Source organism: Ischnura elegans, chromosome 9 (assembly GCF_921293095.1).
Source record: "Ischnura elegans chromosome 9, ioIscEleg1.1, whole genome shotgun sequence".
Classification (NCBI taxonomy): Eukaryota; Metazoa; Arthropoda; class Insecta; order Odonata; family Coenagrionidae; genus Ischnura; species Ischnura elegans.
This window is the reverse complement of record NC_060254.1, coordinates 16,745,079-16,759,346: the sequence shown is the minus strand read 5'-3', so window position 1 is coordinate 16,759,346 and position 14,268 is coordinate 16,745,079. Positions and strand designations below refer to the sequence as shown.

General features: G+C 38.4%; 1 non-coding gene across 1 annotated transcript; it reads left to right on the top strand.

Annotated features, from left to right (window-relative positions):
• The first annotated feature begins 4,828 nt into the window (after window positions 1–4,828).
• Trnay-gua lies at window positions 4,829–4,916 on the top strand. Its single transcript is given in 2 exon segments — window positions 4,829–4,865; window positions 4,881–4,916. It is a non-coding gene; the product is annotated as a tRNA-Tyr (tRNA).
• Window positions 4,917–14,268: the final 9,352 nt, after the last annotated feature.

Here is a 14,268-nt window from a genome sequence, read left to right as displayed (position 1 = left end):
AAAAACTTTGATTTTTGACTTGCACCAATATGTTTCAAAGCCCTCCAATTAGTACTTGCAGGGATTGGAATGGTGAAGTAGCTAGATTATTGGCTCTTCGTCCAGTGGATTTGGGCACAAATCCCGGTGGCAGAATTTTTTTAGAAACTGCCCGATCCCTGCTTAAGCGCTTTTAGGAGGTCATCTCAAGTGCAACGCTCCGTCCGTCGTATGGAACTTTAAGCCGTGGTCCCCTTGGCGCCTTCATTTAAGAGAAGGCCAATGCTGACTCCAGATTTCTCTCCACCCTTCCCTTCTCTCAGAGCGCAAATGACCTCAGCTGTCGGTCGCCTCCACCAAATACCTATATATCCTGGTTATTGCTAAAAAGACGTGATTTTTTCAATGAGACGCTTTGTTTACGCTATAGAAAATTTTTTGCGTTTTTGAATATTGCTAAAAACTGTATGGGTTGAGCAAATGCTAGCAACTCACCGAAAATAACACTGCATTTTTCGTCCAGGAAATGCTGTGACTCACTAAGGAATGTAGTGATGAATAACTTCTGTGGCCCAAATTCCTAGGGCCAACGAAAAATCTATCCTTTACTTTGAAACATCCCATCACCTGAGGATTACAAGGTTTTACCTGGAAATGCCCACCCATTACGAATTACGGAATATATTCCTTGTCACGTCCGGGCCCCGAAAGAGACATTCCATTTTGACTAGGGAAGTTACGAGGCAAGGCCATGTGCTTCGCATGGATTTTGAAGCGCCAGATTAGCTCAAGAAAAATAGTACAGAAAGTCGTTTCTCAGCGAACGACGACACTTAATGTAACTTGTCCGAATCGGCTGTCAAAAGTTTTTTCCAGGCTGCCAATTACTATCAAGGTACCTTGTAGCGTATTATGCAGCCGTAAATAGTTGATAACTCCTCAACTGCTTTCGCTGCTGACAGTAGTTAATATAGAAAAACGACAAAAATTCTCAGATTGACTAGAAATGAATACGAAGACCTTCAAAGTTACGAAATTGGTTTACTTGGAAAAGTTTAACGAAATAAAAAAGTGTATTTTTATTGAAAATCGATACTAAATTGACATGATTATAAATATCGATAAGGAAAAACCTCGAAAAATTGAACAATACGTGAAAAGGTCATCGATTGGTGGCACACAGTGTTATTGATGATGAAGGCAACGTCGAGTCGCGTCAATGGGAACAGCATGGAGAACATGAAAGCTTTTAACCAACACTGGAACGTACAACCCGGCTATTACCCTGCAAATGGAAAAAGGGTGAAATAAAGGCTTCGTTGGGACATCAGTCATGAGAAAGGCAGGCAAAAGCAAAAGGGCACGTGTGTCCGAGGACTGCCTATCAGGATATCACGATGTTTACTGTCTCTATCACAGGCGGTGGTGGGATTTTGGGCTTTTTTTCTCACCAATCAGTTCAGTGTGTATCTGCCTCTCCTTTTGGCTTCTATTAGTTCTAATATCCCAAGTTTTTATCTGTAAGGATTAATGTTAACGCTTTCACAGGCAAAATGACATGTATTACACATGGGAACTAGAGAATGGAAATAATTCTCATGACTTACGCAATCAAAATTCTGAATCAAATAACGACTGTGAAAAGAAATTACGCGACAAAGTATTATTTCAATAAACCATTAAGATCATTTGAAGCCAATGTGTAAGGAAAGCTTGGAGATAGAATCTTCATCACCAAAATAAATATGCTTCCCCAACCCTATCAAGAACATTTTTAATGCAGATTTTGGTTCCGTTATGTGCAGAGAAAATGTAATTTTAGGCTCAACTAAATTAGGTATACGCAGATGAGTGCTTAGGCTATCTCTCACCAAATAGATCTTCCTCCGGAATTTGTCGAACCGTAGCAGAAAATTCATTCTACCTCTGCTCTAGAATTGTCTGTGGCTCAAGTACTACAGAATTTTAAGATCCAAATTCTATCCACGGACCTGATGCAGTGAAAGACACCTATTCATAATTGAAATACTTAACATTAGGAATGCATTGTAAAAAATCAACTACTTAGGATCGTTAAATAAAAATGCAAATCGGATTTTAAGGATCCATGAGAGCATTTTCAAGCATAATTCATTTTAATCATCTTTAGCATAAAAAATTCTAAGGACTGGGAACACATGCTGACTTTGTGGGTGGATTTCGGATGTTGAACTAAAGTCACGTTAAGGTCTGTTAATTCCAGGAGTATCCCCTAACGAATTGGTAAAACTTCAGCCAGAAGTCGGATAGAAATAATTTTGAGAACAAACTGCTTGACTAGTCTCTTTATTTTTAATCAGAGCTGTTTCATCAAGCAGAAACTTCCTAGAATAACAATTAGGTCATCGTGATGGACAGAGAATACAGCGAAAATGGCTAGTTTCAGGTAGAAGTTAGGTAAGCCTGAATTTCACTGGTAAACAGACATATTACACCTCCAATTGAAGTCTATTCCCTAGTTTATACAACAAATAAACCAAAATCAACAGTTGGCTATCAATTTTGCAATAAAAAGCACGTTACGAAGATCGCCTTCTTGCGTAGCGCTGAGCATGCAGGCAGAAAATACTGTGATCAATTCACGGATTAAATTCTCATTATATGAAAGGAATTACGTGAAGGTAAAAAATTTTATTTAAAAATCCAGGATTTTTATTAACTGCAATTCATCGCACTCCTAAGGACCTTAGAATCTTCCTCTGCTAGAGTTCTAATATTAAATTGCTCTTGTCCGTAAAGACAATTTGTTCTCAGATATAAAATTTCGCTTTTATCTATATTAATAAATTCGTATTTATTACGTTAGGAACCAAATAATGGATTATGTAACTACTGAAATCATAATAGGATGAATATCGTTAAATCATAGCATAGAAAGACTTTTGTAGTTCACAATATATAAAAGCAAGCTAAAACTAAAACTATACTTTGCGCTGAAGTGAGAAAAGACGTGAAAGAGTCATTGGTAAACATATAAAATGTATTGAAAATAAAGAAAAGGGTATTGAGAGCTAAAACGATGCATAGGAGAAATGCTGGCAGTACAAGTTTAAGAATTCTCAAATAAATTTTGAGAAAATTTCAGCATTTGGAGCATGGGGATTTATTCCCTCCGCCCACAGACTAGCACAGATGGAATGTGAAAAAGACAATCCCGAGCAAACTCTTGCTGCGTTGAATACACGTTTATATGCAAAGTTTACGTCTGGCCGTCCCGCACTGAATTGGAAACTTTACGCACCCAATAGCTTGGTATGGGGCGAGCTCTAAGCTTATCTAATGCTGCTTACCTTCGGGTTGAATAGTTGAGCAAGCTAGTATTATTCATTGCCAAATTTTCCAGCACTTCTCCGCTTCCGCATCAAACATCTATCATGTAACGAGAACAAGTGAGCTCTGAAGCACTGCAAGTAGCAAGTGATTTTGCATACACTTTCGCGCAGGGGTGGAATTATGCACCAAGGATCGAATTTACCATTAAGAAATTGTTTGATCCATTTGAGTCGAACCCGGTTGTCACGATTGCCGGTCTTGAACACCACTAAGCCAAGGCGACTTTCAATATGTGGCAGTAAAGAGATGGCTTCATGGTGTAACTGTCAGCATACCAGACCGACAATTGGGACATCCGGCTACGACTCCCTAAGAAGTCAAAGATTTCTTCATGGTAATTTGCTTCATGGGTGAACTGTGCACCAGCGGAATTTTTTTATGGGACTACATTAAATCATATGTCATGAAACAAACAGATTCAACCTTGATCGAATAATTCGTCGTATGCAAGAAGAGCAGTCCATCCTCGTTGTACGGAGTCTAACCACTTTCCCCATTAAAAATCCAATCTGCAAACGATGATCAGACAAGACGCCTTCAACCTCAAACAAATTGATGAGAGCTTTCCCTTTCCGAATGGATTACGCCAGAGTAAATATTTCTTCCGTGGGTATTACTAAGGGTCCGCTCTTTATTGCAGGTACTTGCGCACATGATGGCATCACCTTGGAAGGAAACGCGGAAAGGTGCAGAGGAAAGCAAATACAATTTTGAGGTGAAGGCGATATCAAAAGAACGCGAACGGCTTAGGCAAGGAAGCGAGAAAAAAATTGAATGGCGACGGGCCGTGATGACTCTTTGGATTTCCAAGGTCGAGAATGACGGGATGCCAATGGAAGAGGACCTCGAGATGACGAGTTGAAAAATCCAAGTGAATAGAGAAGCTTAAAAATAAAAGTAGCCATGGCTAATATGGGCTGATGCAAATACATTAAAGCGTTTAATGACAATCCCTGTCATTCTCCCATCTCATCACGAGAAAGATATTTATTACTGTCAGCAGGAAAATCATGGAAACGATATTGAATACTATATGCACGGAGACTGCATACAGGAGGTCCAATGCCATCCCATAGAATGCTGATTTCTGTTGCCACTTCGGTCGCATTTTAATCGGTTTCAAAAATGTCCACGGCGCGGTGATGAGTGCAATGCGATACACTTTTACCCAATATTCTATAGTACAATGTTTGCAATTGCGAGGAATGGCGTTGATAAGTCATTCATTTCTTAGGTCACATCATCATGCAAATAAATTTCAGTTGACACCCCAAGTTTTACCTTATTTCCCCGTAAAACTCGGATCACTTTGCCTGTTAGCGACGCGAGTGGTGATATTTGTAAACCCATTCAAATGCGCGTCAAATGGCAACACATATAGAGGACTAGTTGAGGATCCACTTTTGTAATATTCGTGGCTGCATGACTTCAATGAATATCATTCCTGAAATAATTTATCGAGTAAAACCTACAGTAACCTTTGGTAGCTCAGTTGGTAGAGCGGTGGACTGTAGAAGGACGGTACAGATATCCATAGGTCGCTGGTTCAAATCCGGCCCGAAGGAAATTTTTCGTTTTATCCTTTTTATAATTAAAACTTTATATCTGTTAAAGCTTCATATTATAAGCCGTTTAACCAACTCAAAGGCCATATCTGCTGTTTCTGGATAATTATATAATCAGAATAGCAAAAAAAAAATAAGCACATAAGTAAACAGCCAATGACGAGTATTATCGATTAAGCGATGTGTAAAAACTGATGCATTCTCGTTATATCATGTTCATTTCTTCTAATCTTTACAGCAGGGGAATAAAAGATAAGTCACATAAACGGCGTTTTGTAATTCCAAATTATGGTCCGGCATAGTAAAACAACCTATTAATCACTGAGTGATCCAGGACACTGAGGCAAAAAAAAAAAACGTTTTTTATGCAAGCTCAGTTTTAAGAAAAATTTAATCATTTCCCCATATTATTCACTTTTCTTTCCCATGTCATCGTGAAGAGACTAGACGGTTTGTCTAAAGGCCAACCCGGACCTCAACACGGTAAAAGGGGAAGACACCCCATGAGCAAAGCAGCAGACCAACTGCTGGGTTATGAAGGAGCAAGGGTTGAGGGTCCGGGGAGGGTGGGAGCCTTACAGCGAGGGATAAAAAAATGCACCCCGGCCAGGGCGAGGAATGAAAAATATTGGGAAGGCTAGGCTTCTGTTGGGAAGGAGAGAACGCCATCAATCTAGTGCATCCAACTTCTCCCACGAGTGGCCCATCACGGAGTCGCTGCAGGTAGCCAGAGGGTGAGGGAGGGAGGTAAGGGGTGGGCACGAAAGGGGTAAGGGGTGGAGTGAATAAGTGGGAGGGAGATGGGTGGATAAATTTCTTTTTTTTCTTAGAGGAGCAGGGAATAGTCGAGCTAACCCAGGAGCCCCCTCTTCCCGCGAGATGGACCCCGGGTGAGTGAGAAAAGAGACCAGCTTCTTAGGAAGACCTTCTTTTTCTTTGTGGGAAGGGAGGGTGAGCAAAAGGTGGTGAAGGAGAGGAGAAAAGATTGGAGGCCGACACAAAAGGGAGCGTCGAAAGGAGAGGTGGATTGGATGGAGTGGGGACGCTATGCGTGCGCTGCCAGCGATAGGCGTAGAAAACCTTGATTAAAAGGATGGTTCCATAAATATGAACCATCCCCGATAGTTTTTGGATGTAGAAAACGCCACGAAAACTTTCCGCTACGATAGAAGGTTATGTGGGAATAGAGATATTTACTTGTTAGGACTTTTGTATGAAGTGCTCATTCCGATAGCAGTGAGACTTGGACACTTGATAAGGAAAGGATGGAGGCATTTAAAGTATAGTATGACAGGAAAATTCTAAGAACATCGTGGGTGACTAGAGTTACGAATGAGGAGAAGTTTAAAAGGGTAGGGGAAATAGGGTGTTGGATTATTAATTAAAATACGTGTGATATTACTATATAAGAGAAGGAACACCTGAATTGGCCATATACTCCGGTATAAGCGCTTGATGAAAACCATACTGGAAAGTGTAGAAGGAAAACACCATAAGAGCAGACCTTCATGGGACGCTTAGTGAAGGACCTCGTGTGCCAATCATATACAGAAGTGAAAAGATTGGCCTAGAAGCGGATAAAGTGGAGGACTTATGTAGACCAATCCTAGGACTGTAACCCGTAAAGAGGAGAGCTAGGCATCCGATACTTCATCTACATTTTCAATTTCCCCCCACTGTGAATGGGATCCCATTGTTGTTGATATTTAAATGATGATGGTCTTTACTTTTTGATAGTCTTTCATTGTTGATACTCTTCCATTGTTAAAGGAATTTGATTACTGATGGCATTTGATTGTTGATGGTTTACGGTTTTCGATGATTTTCCACTATTATCAATGTTCGTAGATTTCAAAATTCAACTCTCCGTTTACGGGAAGCCCTGAAACATAAGCCTGCCATTTTATAACCATCACTTAAATAAATCATAGAGGCACTATAAATCATGGGAGCAACTGCAGGTATAATTTCCAAATTTCATACTCTATTTTTTTGAGGAATTTTTCCAATAATTATTGAAAATTATAATTTGCTTCCACTAAATACAGCAAGGATTAACAAATATTTATATAAATACCATATATAGTAAAACAGTAGCTTAGTTCAGGTACTTCACTCTGACAGTAATTTAGTAGGTACGACCTACGCCACAGGTGCCAAATAGTGGAATTGTCACGTCACTCCATTTTCGGTATAACCCATCCCTCTGTTCGACCTGAGAAAATGGCTTAACGGATTGCGTACTGGCTCTATATTGACCGGCCATCCGGGTTCAAATCCTGGCCAAGTCAAATATTTTTTCATCCAATTTCATCCTTGATGTATTTAACTTTGCACCCGTACGCATGACTGCGCACAAAGTCCCTCGCTTCATGCAGTTCTTAGATTCCACTAAATGAATTAGATAGGGAGACATATACGAAAAAATTGAGAAGGAAGTTAAAACATGCGTTACCGCCCTCAGTGTCAATTTTGTTATTCGAAATAAATACAATATCAGAAGATCCTCTCCTCTACCATTTCGAACATTATGGTTCTCGGGCTGGGTGAGCTGAATTCGAGAGGGGTTGATTGAAGAGGTTGATTGACGAGGCGTAAGTTGACGAGGACTTGGTCGGCGAGGGGTTGGTTGACGAGGGGTTGGTTGAAGAGGCGTTGTTTGGCCAGGACTTGGTTGGCTAGATGTTGGTCGGCGAGGGGTGGGTGAGGTAGAGGCGGGTGGGGTAGGGGTGGATTATGTGGGAGAGGGTGAGGAAGGGAAGGGGAAATAGGAAGGGGCATTATTCAGAAGAACATCTATCGGTGATGGAGGTGGTATTTATGTGTAGGGTGGTGGTGGTGGAGGATAGATGACAATAACAGGACAGCTTGAAGCTCTTCGTACGGCAAATATTTTTTCGAAATAGTCATCTCTAAACACAACATATCTCTCCTCCTTCTTCCTCCCGTAGGAGCAACCTGTAAGAGCGAAGACAATTATCAATATATATTCAACACTTCCATTTTTCCACCGGCGCTTCACTTAGTTTTTCGATTTTATTTTTCGATTAGCAAAATTATGATGATTCCACGGTGGAATTAATGTTGAAACATTCACCAGTTTTTATGCTTATTTTACGGTAATACCGGATTAAAATTTTCAAAAACTTCCGGTTTCATGTACTTAAGCTATAATGCGGAGCTTCTCTCAATCTCAGTTGCTTTGTGAAAGCTGTTAGGTAATGAGTTCCCCAATCCCGCAATACGTCCATTCCCAACGGAACCACGACGCGGTGAAACCCGGATAATGCAGCCTGCATTACCAGCGCACCGCGGAAGCCTTCGCACCAATACGTCCATTGGTTCGATCTTATCTTATCCTATAATAACTATTCTAGACTTTCGTAGTGTAACCTAAAAATTGAATTACACATTTACACTTCCCTACCAGCACCTGGAATGTCATGTAGAAGGCCAACAAATGCTTTACTTAAATCGTAAATCACCCCGTGGATCCACAATGTCGCATTCCATATTCCGTATGCCCATCCCAAGATTACTTGCTACTGCCAGTATTCCCTATTTAGTTCTGCACGAATACATATATGGATCCATTTATCTCAGCTATTATTCTCTGAGCAAGGCAAGAGTTTCTACTTATCACCCATTAAGCATCTTAAACGTTTAACGAGTCTTCATTTGGGGTTTACCACATGCTTGCACTACTTACGCATTAGTTTTTTGCTCTGATATATTTAATGCGATCTTGTTGTATGTGCATTTATTTTTATTTTATGTATTTGTAATTTATCATTGCAACAGAATACAGGGAGGTTTATTATAAATGCGGGGAAATAAAATAACATGCATGGGAATTTAACACCATAACATTCCATAGCTAATTTATTCGCCCGAACACGGTCAGCATTCTGATATAATTATCGAGCAGTTCTACCGCGATAAATAATATTAAAATAATAGGAAAAACATATGAATCAAAAATGAGCAATATGTTACGCGAAAAAAATATTAATATAATATTAAAAATATTTAATAATCTTAGTAATCAAAATCTGGCAAGAAATAGCCGTTTTAGCGTCATCGCCTAGATTAATTAAAATAAAAATGTATCATCCAATTAATGCTTATATGGTACAAAATTATTTTTTATGTCCAAAAATACATAAAATAAAGTTGCATGCCGAAACACAGTGTAAATAGAAATGATTTGACCAATTTCAAGAATGCATAAAATACATGATATCTTCACGTTACCGCCACAAATACAACAATACTGTTGTCAAAGCGACACTTGCCTTATGGTGAAAAACACAGCCAAATTCATGCTACTACGTTGAAAATATTGTGATATTTCTCACACTTTAGAACGTGCAGGAGATAAAAGTGGAGAGAGAAAACAACAATAAGGTGATAGCGAAGAGAGAATAATAGTCCTTCGCTAGTATTCCAAGAAATTGGATAAAATGGGTTGCGCCTGTAAGTAAAATTTTATTTTTTTATCTCAAAGTAAACAAAAACATATTGTTACACTACAATATCTTGGAAAATTTTATGGCAAAAATATTAATCAAACATGGGATCTTGCATATACTGGGCAATGAATTCCATCACCGTTCCACCGCTAGCAGTAAGAAACGTTCGCAAAAAATAAAGAGTATTTCTAATGAAATAAAAGTATTTATATTGTAATTTTGTGCCACTCAGTAAAGTACCCTTCAATACAAGACACGGTCTCAGGCGTTACATTGTGGAATTGAATATTTGAAATATTTGATATTATATTATTATTATTTGATTATTAATATTTGATAATATCTGAAATTGAAGTTGAATTGAATGGAATAGAATTAAATAAAATAACATTGTTTTATCCCACACTTTATTTTAAATAGCACGACCCGGGTTTCACCATTTCAGGTACCACCTGATGATAGCATTAGATGCAGAAACCCGGGTCGTGCTATTTAAAATAAAGTGTGGAATAAAACAAAGTTATTTTATTTTATTCTATAAAGTACCCTACCATGATGTTCATGGAAAAAATAATGGATAAACGAAATTGAAATACAAAGTCGTCAGTGATGACGTAGGACAAATATTTTCATGAGAGACTTTGAGATCGAATACCAATAAATGTACTTGCAGTCTATTTTGTGCAGCCAAAACAATACTCCCCGAAAATAATCATAAAAACCGGTGAATATTATAACATTATTTCCACTGTGGGAGCAGAATTCATACCGAAAAAGTAAGCCAAGCGCCAGTTGGAAAATGGAAGTATAACATATATATAAATGTATATATCGATAATCTTCTTCGCTCTTATAGGCTGCTGCTTTGGAAGGAAAACGGAGGAGGAGCAGGAAGATGCTGATTTTGGAAAAGACTACTTCGAAAAAAAATTTGGCGCGCGGAGAACACCAAGCTACCCGTTTACTGTCACCTATCCGCCACCACCACCACCCAACACAAATATACCACCTCCATCTCCGATTGATGTTCTTCTGTATACTGAGCCCTCCTCCTTCCCCTTCCCTCAATAAACCTCTCCTAAATCAACCTCTGTTCAATCAAACTCAAGTGAGTCAACCTCTGTGCAACCAACCTCTCCTCAATCGACCCCTCTTCAATCAACCCCTCTTCAATCAATCTCTGGTGAATCAATCTCTCTGCAACCAGCCTCTCTTCTACCAACCTCCAGTGAATCAATCTCTCTTCAGTCCATTTCACCCAGTCCGAGAATCTTCCAAGGATACGAGTTCGACAGGGGGGAAGATAAGATGTTTTGATATTGGCTATATTTCGAGTAACGAAATTGACACTGAACGAGTTCGACAGGGGGGAAGATAAGATGTTTTTATATTGGCTACATTTCGAGTAACGAAATTGACACTGAGGTCGGTAACGCATATTTTAACTTCCTTCCCAATTTTATCAGTTGGCAGAATGTAGAGAGACCACCCGGCTGGAAGCCCGAACAACCTTTTTCAAATATATATTCGCCGGGAAAGAAGCAGATCTAACTTCATCAAGGATGACGTTGGCCATGAAAAACTATTTGAATAGCTGGGATTCGAACCCGGATCTCCCAATTTCCGGTCAGGATTCTGCCAGTACACAATCAAGCCATTTTCTCAGATCGAAAAAAGGGATGGGTTTTACCAAAAAGGTGACAACATTGCCTACACTGTGGTATGAGTGACGGAGGTCGTGCCTACTAAGCCTCTGGCACAGTGAAACTCCGACAATGGCTTAGTACAGGTACTTCACTCCGACAAACTCGCTAACTCGCTCGGCCTAAAATTGGGAGATCAGGGTTATAGTCCCGACTAAGTCAACTATTTTTTCATCGCGATCAACCTCCTTTCTGTGTATAGTAGAAGAAAATTTTAATTCTTGATAACACTGTTCTGCAAAAAAATAGTTTAAAAAATGCCTGGCTACAATTTAGGGTGTTTCTGGCTAATTTTGGGTCGCTGAATCCGAAAATGACCTCCGTTTTTTTCTATCACCATCCATTTTTATGCAACCTCTAAATTGGGGAAAACAACCCCTTATCTAAACTTATCGCTTTTCAATGGACTTTTACTAATTTTATCTGCTTCTGATTGAAAAAACTGACGTTTTAATGTTATCAGGTTCAAGAGAGAGACAAACTTCACTGCGGTTGAAAATATTTAGGGGGTGAAAATTGAAAAAAAAACCTTAAAAAAACATTTTTTCTTCGTTTTTTATGACACATGATATGTTAGCTAATGGAAAAGTTTTTAAGGGATGAATACACTGTTCTCCTCTATTTTGGAAAGGATTAATATAACAAAATATAATAGAGGAAGGGGGGTATACGAGTGGTATAGGAGGGGATTTAGGAGGTGATGTAAAGAGCTGCCACAAAAATCTGGAATATGGGTTTCCTTTAAAACAGTGCCATATGTAACAGGAACCGAAGGTAAATTGTGGCCGTTGTTCAGCAAAACAATCATTAAACTTGTCTTCGACGTGTCGATGAATAGCCTAAATTGTAGCCAGGAATTTTTTGAACTATTTTTTTTGCAGAACAGTGTAATAATTGATAAAAACTCCTCCAAAAAATAATGGACCGGATTGGGAAAATTGTATGCTACCACCGGTATAATTGGCACATTACCGTAGATGGACCGCTTATTAAGGTATGTTAAGTTAGTCAAATATGAAGAAAAGTGAATATTCCTGCATCAAATTTCTATTAAAATAATTTCATCTCTTGACACCAATTATTTTCTTGTCAAACATTTATCTTACCATAGAATTTCTTTCCAGAAACACGATAAAAACTAACTTTTCGATCGTGTCATTATTCTTTACAGATATTTTTGAAACCAAACGAGAATTCATCCAAACCTTTACTTTGAATTTATTCAAAACTTGGTGTTTTGCCTACTGAAAAATGGCAAATAATAAGATGAGTCTCCTCCTACAGGAAAATTCAACAGCTACGGTCAAGCTACGTCTTCATCAAGAACTAAAGAAACATTGTCTGTTGTCTTAATTTAGAGGGACGCGACGCATCAGTATCGTCGATGTCATATGATTTCATGGTTTACTACAATATGTTTCTTATTTTTTTTAGTGGAAAACGTCTGATGATGCTGTGGATCATATGGAATCTAAGCAACCCGTCAGTTCATTGAGAAAAACTGAAAAATGTAAAGTAAACATAAAAATGTAATTCTAAATTTTCAGTCATTTCTTTTGTATTCCATTACGATTTTTTCCTCTTGAATTGTTGTGACTTGAAATTTAAGCATTTTGAATTATCAAATACTATGCATTTATATAATAAACTACCCAAAACACAAAAATGGATCATTTAATTGCATTTTCCCTTAGCAAATTTAATAGGAAATTAGGCATCCAAGTTAGAGTATTTTTATCTCTGACAAACAATAATGAATAGCCGTAATTGTAGCTAAAGTTCATTTAAAATATGCTTTCGATTTTAAAATAGAATTTCGTTTGAAGTTTCTAATAGTTACTTCTTAAGTAGCTTCCGCAACTTTTTAGGCCCTTAAAATATTTTCATTTTTTCTGTATTGATTCGTGTAGTTTAAAATAAAGTTTATTAGGATCATTTTTTATATTCCTCATCATTTTTTATATTATTCTGATAATGCCACTAACCGCCGAATCTCAACATCTATTCGGTCACTTTCAATAGCTGAAGAGAACATATTGCTGGTATTAGGTTAAACAAGATTTCCTGCTGATACACTTATAAGACTCGTGAAAACAATTGAGAAATATGCAAAAAATATTCATAATAACATCCGCATCCGTGCAATATGTTGCCTACTTTTACGCCAAATGCATTTGATATGATATTTATAAATACTATACAGAATGGTGTCGGGCTTAATCAGCTGGACCATATTAGAGAACGAAAATTGACAGGCTATATTCTACAAATAGTTGTGTAAAGTACGCGTAAAGGTGAGTCCAGAGTTCATTTGCAAGTTCAGAAAGAACCTTTCATTGAAGGAAGGAGTTACTTATATATCACTGTTGGCTGCCGCCTTTTATAATAGCAAATAGGGGGTCGCATAGTGTCTCATGTATTATGAATCACTTTTCACGATTAAATGAATTATGAATTATTTCACCGCTGGTAGGTGTATTGTTGGTAATATTGCACACGATGGCTGAAATTCGAAGTTCTAGGAGTTCGCTAGGATATTAACTGCTTGGGAGAGTGAGGTGGCAGAAGGTCTTTTTGGATTTTAAGCTGGTAGAGAACCATTACCCTATTGTACTCGGCTTGCACATGATTCTGCCAAGACAAGTAACACATCAACGTGACACCCAGATTTCTATCATAATTTGAATATGGTATTTCGGTGTCACCAACTGTTATCTTCGGCATGGCTTTTACATTATTTGTGAATTTCTGAGTAGATTTGAGGTACCAAGTACAATTGATTTGGTTTTGTTAAAGTTAAGAACAAAGTTGTTACCAACAGCCCATGAGCTGATGGCTGTAACATCTTGATTTGTTTTCGCGATTGCATGAATCAACTCATTCTTATGACAATGGTAGTAATTTGCAAATCATCAGCATATGGCATGTATTTACAGTGTTCAATACCGCTCGGGAGGTCACGGATGTAGAGAGAAAATAAGAGAGGGCCAAGAACTGAGCCCTGAAGTACTCCACATTGAAGATTAGCCCAATCCGATGTACTACCAGTTGGGTCCTTGACTGCTTGTTTTCGTCCATTTAGGTATGAGAGGAACCAATTTAGTGTTGCGCTGGAAAAAATAACGTTTTTCAATTTTTGGAGAAGTCGGGCATGATAAAAATACCGAAAGCATTTGT